Below are 8,084 nucleotides of genomic sequence, written 5' to 3'. Positions count from 1 at the left end.
TAATTGACTTTTTAAAATTTAATTATATCCCTAATTAAAGATTTGGTCAGGTGCAGTGGCTCATGCCTGTAATCCCAACACTTTGGGAGGCCGAGGTGGGCAGATCACTTGAGCTCAGGAGTTGGAGACCAGCCTGGCCAACATGGTGAAACCCCAACTCTACTAAAAAAACAAAAATTAGCCAGACATGGTGGCGGGCACCTGTAATCCCAAATACTTGGGAGGCTGAGGCAGGAGAATCACTTGATCCCAGTAGGCAGAGGTTCCAGTGAGCCAAGATCACGCTACTGCACTCCAGCCTGGGTGACAGAGCAAGACTCTGTCTCCAAAAAAACAAAAAAATAGATGTAACACTCACTGAGGAGGGGTGATGATTTTGTTTAAATAATGAAACATAGAAAATCCCAAGGTGAATTTTTTTCTTTTTTTTTTTTTTTTTTTTTTGGTTTGAGAATGAGTCTTCCTCCCAGCCTAAAGGGATGGGCAGTGGCACAATCTCAGCTCACTGCAATCTCTAACTCCTTGGTTCAAGCGATTCTCCTGCCTCAGCCTGCCAAGTAGCTGGGATTTCAGGCGCCCACCAGCAAATTTTTGTATTTTTAGTAGAAACAGGTTTTGTCATGTTGGCCAGGCTAGTCTTGAACTCCTGACCTCATGTAATCCACCTGCCTTGGCCTCCCAAAGTGCTGGGATTACAGGTGTGAGCCACCACACCCAAGGTGAATTTTTCTTCATAAATTTCTTGTTTTTACTACAGGCGAGTGCCACCACAGCCAGCTAATTTTTTGCATTTTTGGTAGAGACTGGATTTTGCCATGTTGCCCAGGCTGTCTCAAACTCCTGAGTTCAAGGGATCCACCTGTCTCAGCCTCTCAAAGTGCTGGGATTACAGGTGTGAGCCACTACGCCCCGCCTGTCTTGTTTTTGTTTTTGGAATTTATAGTCTCTATCTTCCGGCGGGATACCAGAAGCAAAAGGAAAGAGTTTTAAATGGAAAAAGATCAATGGGACAAATAGAAATAGCAAGATGATAGATTTAACTTAACCATATTGATAATTATATTAAATGTAAATTGCCTAAAGTTTAAACTCTGAAATATTTCTTTTTTTTTTTTTTTGAGACGGACTCTTGCTCTGTTGCCCTAGGCTGGAGTGCAGTGGTGAGATCTCAGCTCACTGCAACCTCCACCTCCCGAGTTCAAGCGATTCTTCTGTTTCAGCCTCCCGAGTAGCTGTGATTACAGGCACTCACCACCTGCCCAGCTAATTTTTGTATTTTTAGTAGAGACGGGGTTTCACCATGTTGGCCAGGCTGGTCTCAAACACCTGACCTCAGATGATCCACCCACCTTGGCCTCCCAAAGTGCTGGATTACAGGCGTGAGCCACCGCACCCAGCCCAGTCTAAAACATTTCAATTAAAAGAGATGGCGGGGCACAGTGGCTCAGGCCTGTAATCCCAGCGCTTTTGGAGGCCCAGGTGGGCAGATCACTTGAGCTCAGGAGTTCAAAACCAGACCGGACAACATGGCAAAAACCCGTCTCTACAAACAATACAAAAATTATACGGGTGTGGTGGTGCACGCCTGTGGTCCCAGCTACTCCAGAGGCTCAGGTGGGAGGATGGCATGAGCCCAGGAGGCAGAGGTTGCAGTGATCCAAGATAATGCCACTGCACTACAGCCTGGGAGATAGCCTAACCCTGTCTCATAAATGAATGAATGAATGACAGAAATAATCAACTTTGGCAAAAAACAAGACCCAACTATAAACTGCCCATATGAAAACCCCAGTGAAAAGAATGTTGAAATATATTAATATCAAAGTAGATTTTAGAATGAAGAACATTAGTTGTGAGAGAGACATTTCATAATAATGAAGGGGTCAGTTCATTAAGAGGATCTAAGAAATCTTAAGTGTTTATGCACAGAGCTTCAAAATATGTAAAGCAAAAACAAAGAACTTAGAGACCAAACACAATTATGATATGTTTGGAGATTTCAACACTTCTTTCTCAGTAATTGATAGAAAATTAAAAATAGGCAAGGTGTGGTGGCCCACATCTGTAATCCCAGCACTTTGGGAGGCCGAGGTGGGAGGACCACTTGAGCTCAGGAATTCAAGACCAGCCCAGGCAACAGGACAAGACTCTGTCTCTAAAAAACAAAAAAGTTAAAAAAATTAGCCAGGCGTGATGGCGTGCACCTGTAGTCCCAGCTACTCAGGAAGCTGAGGCAGGAGAATTGCTTGGGCCCAGGAGGTCGAGGCTAGAGTGACCTGTGATCATGCCACTGCACTCCATCCAACCTGGGCAACAGAGTGAGGGCCTGTCTCAAAAGCAATAATTTAAAAAAAATTAAAAATTATGAATCACTCACTTTCTAACAAAACCCAGGGAATGTACAAGACTATCTCTTGGGGTAAAAGGAGAAAGTATTTAAACCTCTGTTTTTATTTTCTTTTTTTTTTTTTTTTTTTTTTTTTTTTGAGGCGGAGTCTTGCTCTGCCGCCCAGGCTGGAGTGCAGTGGCGCGATCTCGGCTCACTGCAAGCTCCGCCTCCCGGGTTCACGCCATTCTCCTGCCTCAGCCTCTCCGAGTAGCTGGGACTACAGGCGCCTGCCACCACGCCCGGCTGATTTTTTTTTATATTTTTAGTAGAGACAGGGTTTCACCGTGGTCTCGATCTCCTGACCTCGTGATCCGCCCGCCTCGGCCTCCCAAAGTGCTGGGATTACAAGCGTGAGCCACCGCGCCCGGCCTCTGTTTTTATTTTCATGTTTAATGAAAATGAATTGGTGGCCAGGCATGGTGGCTCACGCCTGTAATCCCAGCACTTTGGGAAGCTGAGGCAGGCAGATCATGAGGTCAGGAGATCAAGACCATCCTGGGCAACATGATGAAACCCTGTCTCTACTAAAAATAAAAATTAAAAAAAAATTAGCTGGGTGTGGTGGTTCGCACCTGTAGTCCCAGATACTTAGGAGACTGAGCCAGGAGAATCGCTTGAACCCAGGAGATGCAGGTTGCAGGGAGCCAAGATTGCACCACTGCACTCCAGCCTGGTGATAAAGTGAGCCTCTGGCTCAAAAAAAAAAAAAAAAAAAGAAAGAAAAAAGAAAATGAATTAAATGTTCTTAATGTTTAATAGATTCACAGTGAAGTTTGCTCTCACATGGCGAATACCAAAGCAGTCACACAGAGTTAGTGGTAAGTTATCCTGAAGTGAAAGTAAGAGTTCTACCCTCCAAAGGAGAGAACAAAAGGAGTTTTCAGCAGACTGCTATAGACTGTACTTTATATGTCCTCAGTTTTGGAATTTATTATCTACTAATTATTATTTTCTTGTTTTTCATTTTTGGTGGTTCTTTCTTGGGGTTTTTTTGTTTTGTTTTTGAGATGGAGTCTTGCTCTGTCACCCAGGCTGGAGGGCAGTGGCGTGATCTTGGCTCACTGCAACCTCTGCCTCCCAGGTTCAAGAGATTCTCCTGCCTCAGCCTCCCGAGTAGCTGGGATTACAGGCACAAGCCACCATGCCCAGCTAATTTTTTGTATTTTTAGTAGAGATGGGGTTTCACCATGTTGGCCAGGCTGGTCTCGAACTCCTGGCCTCAAATGTTCCACCCGCCTCAGCTTCCCAAAGTTCTGGGATTACAGGCGTGAGCCACCGCCCCCCACTTTTTTGTGGGTTTTTTTGAGACGGGATCTCACTGTGTTACCCAGGCTGGGTGCAGTGGTGCAAGCACAGCCCACTGCAGCCTGGACCTCCTGGGATCAAGTGATCCTCTTGCAGCCTCGTAAGTAGCTGGGACTGCAGGCACATACCACCACACCCGGCTAATTTTTTATTTTTGTAGAGACAGGGAGCTCACCATGTTGCCCAAGCTGGTCTCAAATTCCTGGGCTAAAGGAATCCTCTCACCTTGACCTCCCACAGTACTGAGATTAGAGGTGTGAACCACTGCACCCAGCCTTGTCTACTAGTTTTTTTGTTTGTTTGTTTGTTTTCTGAGACGGAGTCTCGCTCTGTCTCCCATGCTGGAGTGCAGTGGTGCGATCTCGGCTCACTGCAAGCTCCGCCTCCCAGATTCACACCATTCTCCTGCCTCAGCCTCCCGAGTAGCAGGGACTACAGGCGCCCACCACCACGCCCCGCTAATTTTTTGTATTTTTAGTGGAGGCAGGGTTTCACCGTGTTAGCCAGGATGGTCTGATCTCCCAACCTTGTGATCTGCCCGCCTCGGCCTCCCAAAGTGCTGGGATTACAGGCGTGAGCCACCGCGACCGGCCTCTACTAGTTTTAACTAAACCTTCGTGAAGTAGATAAGTGGCTTAAAAAGATTTTTTTTTACAAAGAAACTGCTGATTGAAGCTAATACTAATAACCCAACAACAAGCAAACAAGAATAAAATAGAAGAGCTATGAACTCTGTCAGCAACATTATCAGTAAATAGGATGATCTACTCACGAGAAGAGTCAACCAAAAAAAAAAAGAAGATTGAAATAAGGACCTGAAGCCCAGGCATAGTGGCTCATGCCTGTAATCCTAGCACTTTGGGAGGCCGAGGCGGGCGAATTGCCTCAGCTCAGGAGTTCGAGACCAGCCTGGGCAACACGGTGAAACCCCGTTTCTACTAAAATACAAAACAAATCAGCCGGGCGTGGCGGCGTGCACCTGTAGTCCCAGCTACTCGGGAGGCTGACGCAGAAGAATTGCTTGAATCCGGGAGGCAGAGGTTGCAGTGAGCCAAGATCGCACCACTGCACTCCAACCTGGATGACAGAGCGAGACTCCGTCTCTAAAAAATAAAAATAAATAAATAAAAAAAAAGGACCTGAACCCACTATTAGAACAATGAACCTTGTCCTAACAGTGTACTGATCTGTTAACTAATGATAGTGTGTAGTCATCACGATTAGTAAGACATTTAAAAATGTTTAATCTTTGTCTTACCTTTCGTTTCTATATTTGTGTACTTTTGTGTATTTTCTTTTTTGTTGTTGTTTTTTGAGTCAGAGTCTTGCTCTGTTGCCCAGGCTGGAGTGCAATGGTGCGATCTCCGCTCACTGCAACCTCTGCCTCTCGTGTTCAAGCGATTCTCCTGCCTCAGCCTCCCAAGTAGCTGGGATTACAGGCATGTACCATCATGCCTGGCTAATTTTTTGTATTTTTTTTTAGTAGAGATGGGGTCTTACTATGTTGCCCAGGCTGGTCTCAAACTCCTGACCTCAAGCAATCCTCCTGCCTCGGCCTCCCAAAGTGCTGGGATTATGGGCATGAGCCACCGTGCCCAGCCTATTTGTGTATTTTCAATGTACATATATGATAACATTTACATATAACAAAATGTTACATCACAGGTTGGGATTTACTGTAATTTTTACTCACAATATTCAGTTATTTAAAAATAGCAGCTGGGGCCAGCCACAGTGGCTCACATCTGTAATCCCAGCACTTTGGGAGGCCAAAGAGGGTGGATCACCTGAGGTCAGGAGTTCAATACCAGCCTGGCCAACGTGGTAAAACCCCATCTCTACTAAAAATACAAAAATCAGCTGGGTGTGGTGGCACGTGGCTTTAGTCCCGCTACTTGGGAGGCTGAGGCAGAAGAATCACTTGAACATGGGAGGCGGAGGTTGCAGTCAGCTGAGATCCCGCCGCTGCAGTGAGCTGAGATCCCGCCACTGCACTCCAGCCTAGGCGACAGAGCCAGACTCCGTCTCAAAAAAAAAAAAAAATAGCCAGCCATGGGGGCTCACAGCTATCATCTTACCACTTTGGGAGGCTGAGGTGGAAGGATTGCTTGAGCCCAGGAGACTAGCCTGGGCAACGAAGTGAGACCCCATCTCCACAGACATTTTTAAAAATCAGACGGGCAGCCGGGCGTGGTGGCTCACACTTGTAATCCCAGCACTTTGGGAGGCCAAGGTGGGCGGCTCACGAGGTCAGGAGATCGAGACCATCCTGGCTAACACGGTGAAACCCCGTCTCTACTAAAAATACAAAAAATTAGCCGGGCGTGTTGGCGGGCGCCTGTAGTCCCAGCTACTCAGAGAGGCTGAGGCAGGAGAATGGCGTGAACCCGGGAGGCGGAGCTTGCAGTGAGCCGAGATTGCGCCACTGCACTCCAGCCTGGGCGACAGAGCGAGACTCCATCTCAAAAAAATAATAATAAAAATAAATAAATAAATAAATAAATAAATAAATAAATAAATATCAATCAGACGGGCATGGTGGTGTGAACCTGTAGTCCCAGCTACTCAGGAGGCTGAGGCAGGAAGATCACTTGAGCCTGGAGGGAAGGTTACATGGGTGACAGTGAGATTCTGTCTCTAAATTTAAAAATTTTTAAATAGCATTTGAGGCCTTCATCAGATTTTGAGTATTTTAAATGTATAATTTATTAAGTACAACCCAGGTAGTTTATTTTTAAAAAACTAAATGTGGCCAGGCGCGGTGACTCATGCGGGTAATCTCAGCATTCCAAGAGGCCAAGGTGGGTGAATCACTTGAGCCCAAGAGTTTGAGATCAGTCTGCGCAACACAGAGAGACTCTGTCTCTACAAAAAGTAGAAAAAATTAGCCACTGTGGTGGCACGTGGTGGCACATTCCTGTAGTTGCAGCTACTTGAGAGGCTGAGTTGGGAGGATTGTTTGAGCCCAAGAGGTGGAGGCCGCAGTGAGCTGAGATTATGCTACTGCACTCCAGCCTGGAAGAGAGCACGACCCCGTCTCAGAAAAAATAAAAAATAAAATAAATTTTACTTCATGATGGCCTCTCCGTTGGCAACATGAGTTTCAAAATTTTATATAATCCTCACTGGCCCTCCAAATCTCTAGAGATGCAAAGTACTCCAATTCAAATATCTATGAGAGGCCATGCGTGGTGGCTCATGCCTGTCATCCCAGCACTTTCGGCGGCCAAGGCAGGCAGATGACCTGAGGTTAGGAGTTCAAGACCAGCTTGGCCAACATGGTGAAACCCTGTCTCTGTAAAAATACAAAAATTAGCCAGGCATGATGGAGGGTGCCTGTAATCCTAGCTACTCAGGAGGCTGAGGCGGAGAATCACTTGAACCCAGGAGGCAGAGGTTGCAGTGAGCCGAGATCACGTCATTGCACACTAGCCCAGGTGACACAGCAAGACTCCGTCACAAACAAACAAACAAACAAAAAATAGCTATGAAAGTGGAATCCCTCAAATCCTGGTTTACCTCAATATCAATTTGAGGAGAAAAAGCGAATTTTTTGCTTTTGTTTTTGTTTTGCATTGACTTGCCTTTGATTCTCTCAGAAAGGATTTATGGAAAAGAGGAATCTTATTTTACTTTTATATACTATGTTATATAAATATATTTTTTAAATTTATATATAGTATTACATTGTTGTAAGTTTACATTTATAATAAACTATCTAAAATGCTGACTAATTTAAACTATTAATGCCATATACTGTATTAGACTGAATTACTTCTGATACATATAAACAATTTAAAACTGCTTTAGAAGTCAAAAAGGACAAAATCCCCTTGTCTCAAGGTCTGTATATTTTTCTGTCTAATATCACATGCAACAAAATGAAGTAACTCTTTTGAAATATGGCCCCAAATTACAAAAGTAACTGGAAAGAATTTTGGTTTGGTTGTTGCTAAACACTTGTGTTTCTGAGAATGCATTACAAAATAAGAACCTTGCAAAATAAGAACATGCATACTCATAAGGTAAATCAGAAGATTTTGTGCAATTTGAAAAATTCACATATTTTGTGGGTATTTTTTTTTTTTTTTTTCCAGATGGAGTTTCACTCTTTGTTGCCCAGGCTGGAGTGCAGTGGGGCACCTCGGCTCACTGCAACTCCGCCTTCCGGGTTCAAGCGATTCTCCTGCCTCAGCCTCCCAAGTAGCTGGGACTACAAGTGCCCGCCATCACGCCCAGCTAATTTTTGTATTTTTAGTAGAGACGAGCAGGTTGAGGCAAGAGAATCACTTGAACCTGGGAGACGGAGGTTACAGTGAGCCGAGATGATGCCATTGCACTCCAGCCTGGGCAACAAGAGTGAAACTCCGTCTCAAAAAAAAAAAAAAAA

This window comes from Hylobates moloch, unplaced genomic scaffold, assembly GCF_009828535.3.
Source record: "Hylobates moloch isolate HMO894 unplaced genomic scaffold, HMol_V3 SCAFFOLD_1, whole genome shotgun sequence".
NCBI classification, from domain to species: Eukaryota; Metazoa; Chordata; class Mammalia; order Primates; family Hylobatidae; genus Hylobates; species Hylobates moloch.
Note: the sequence above shows the minus strand (reverse complement) of the source record.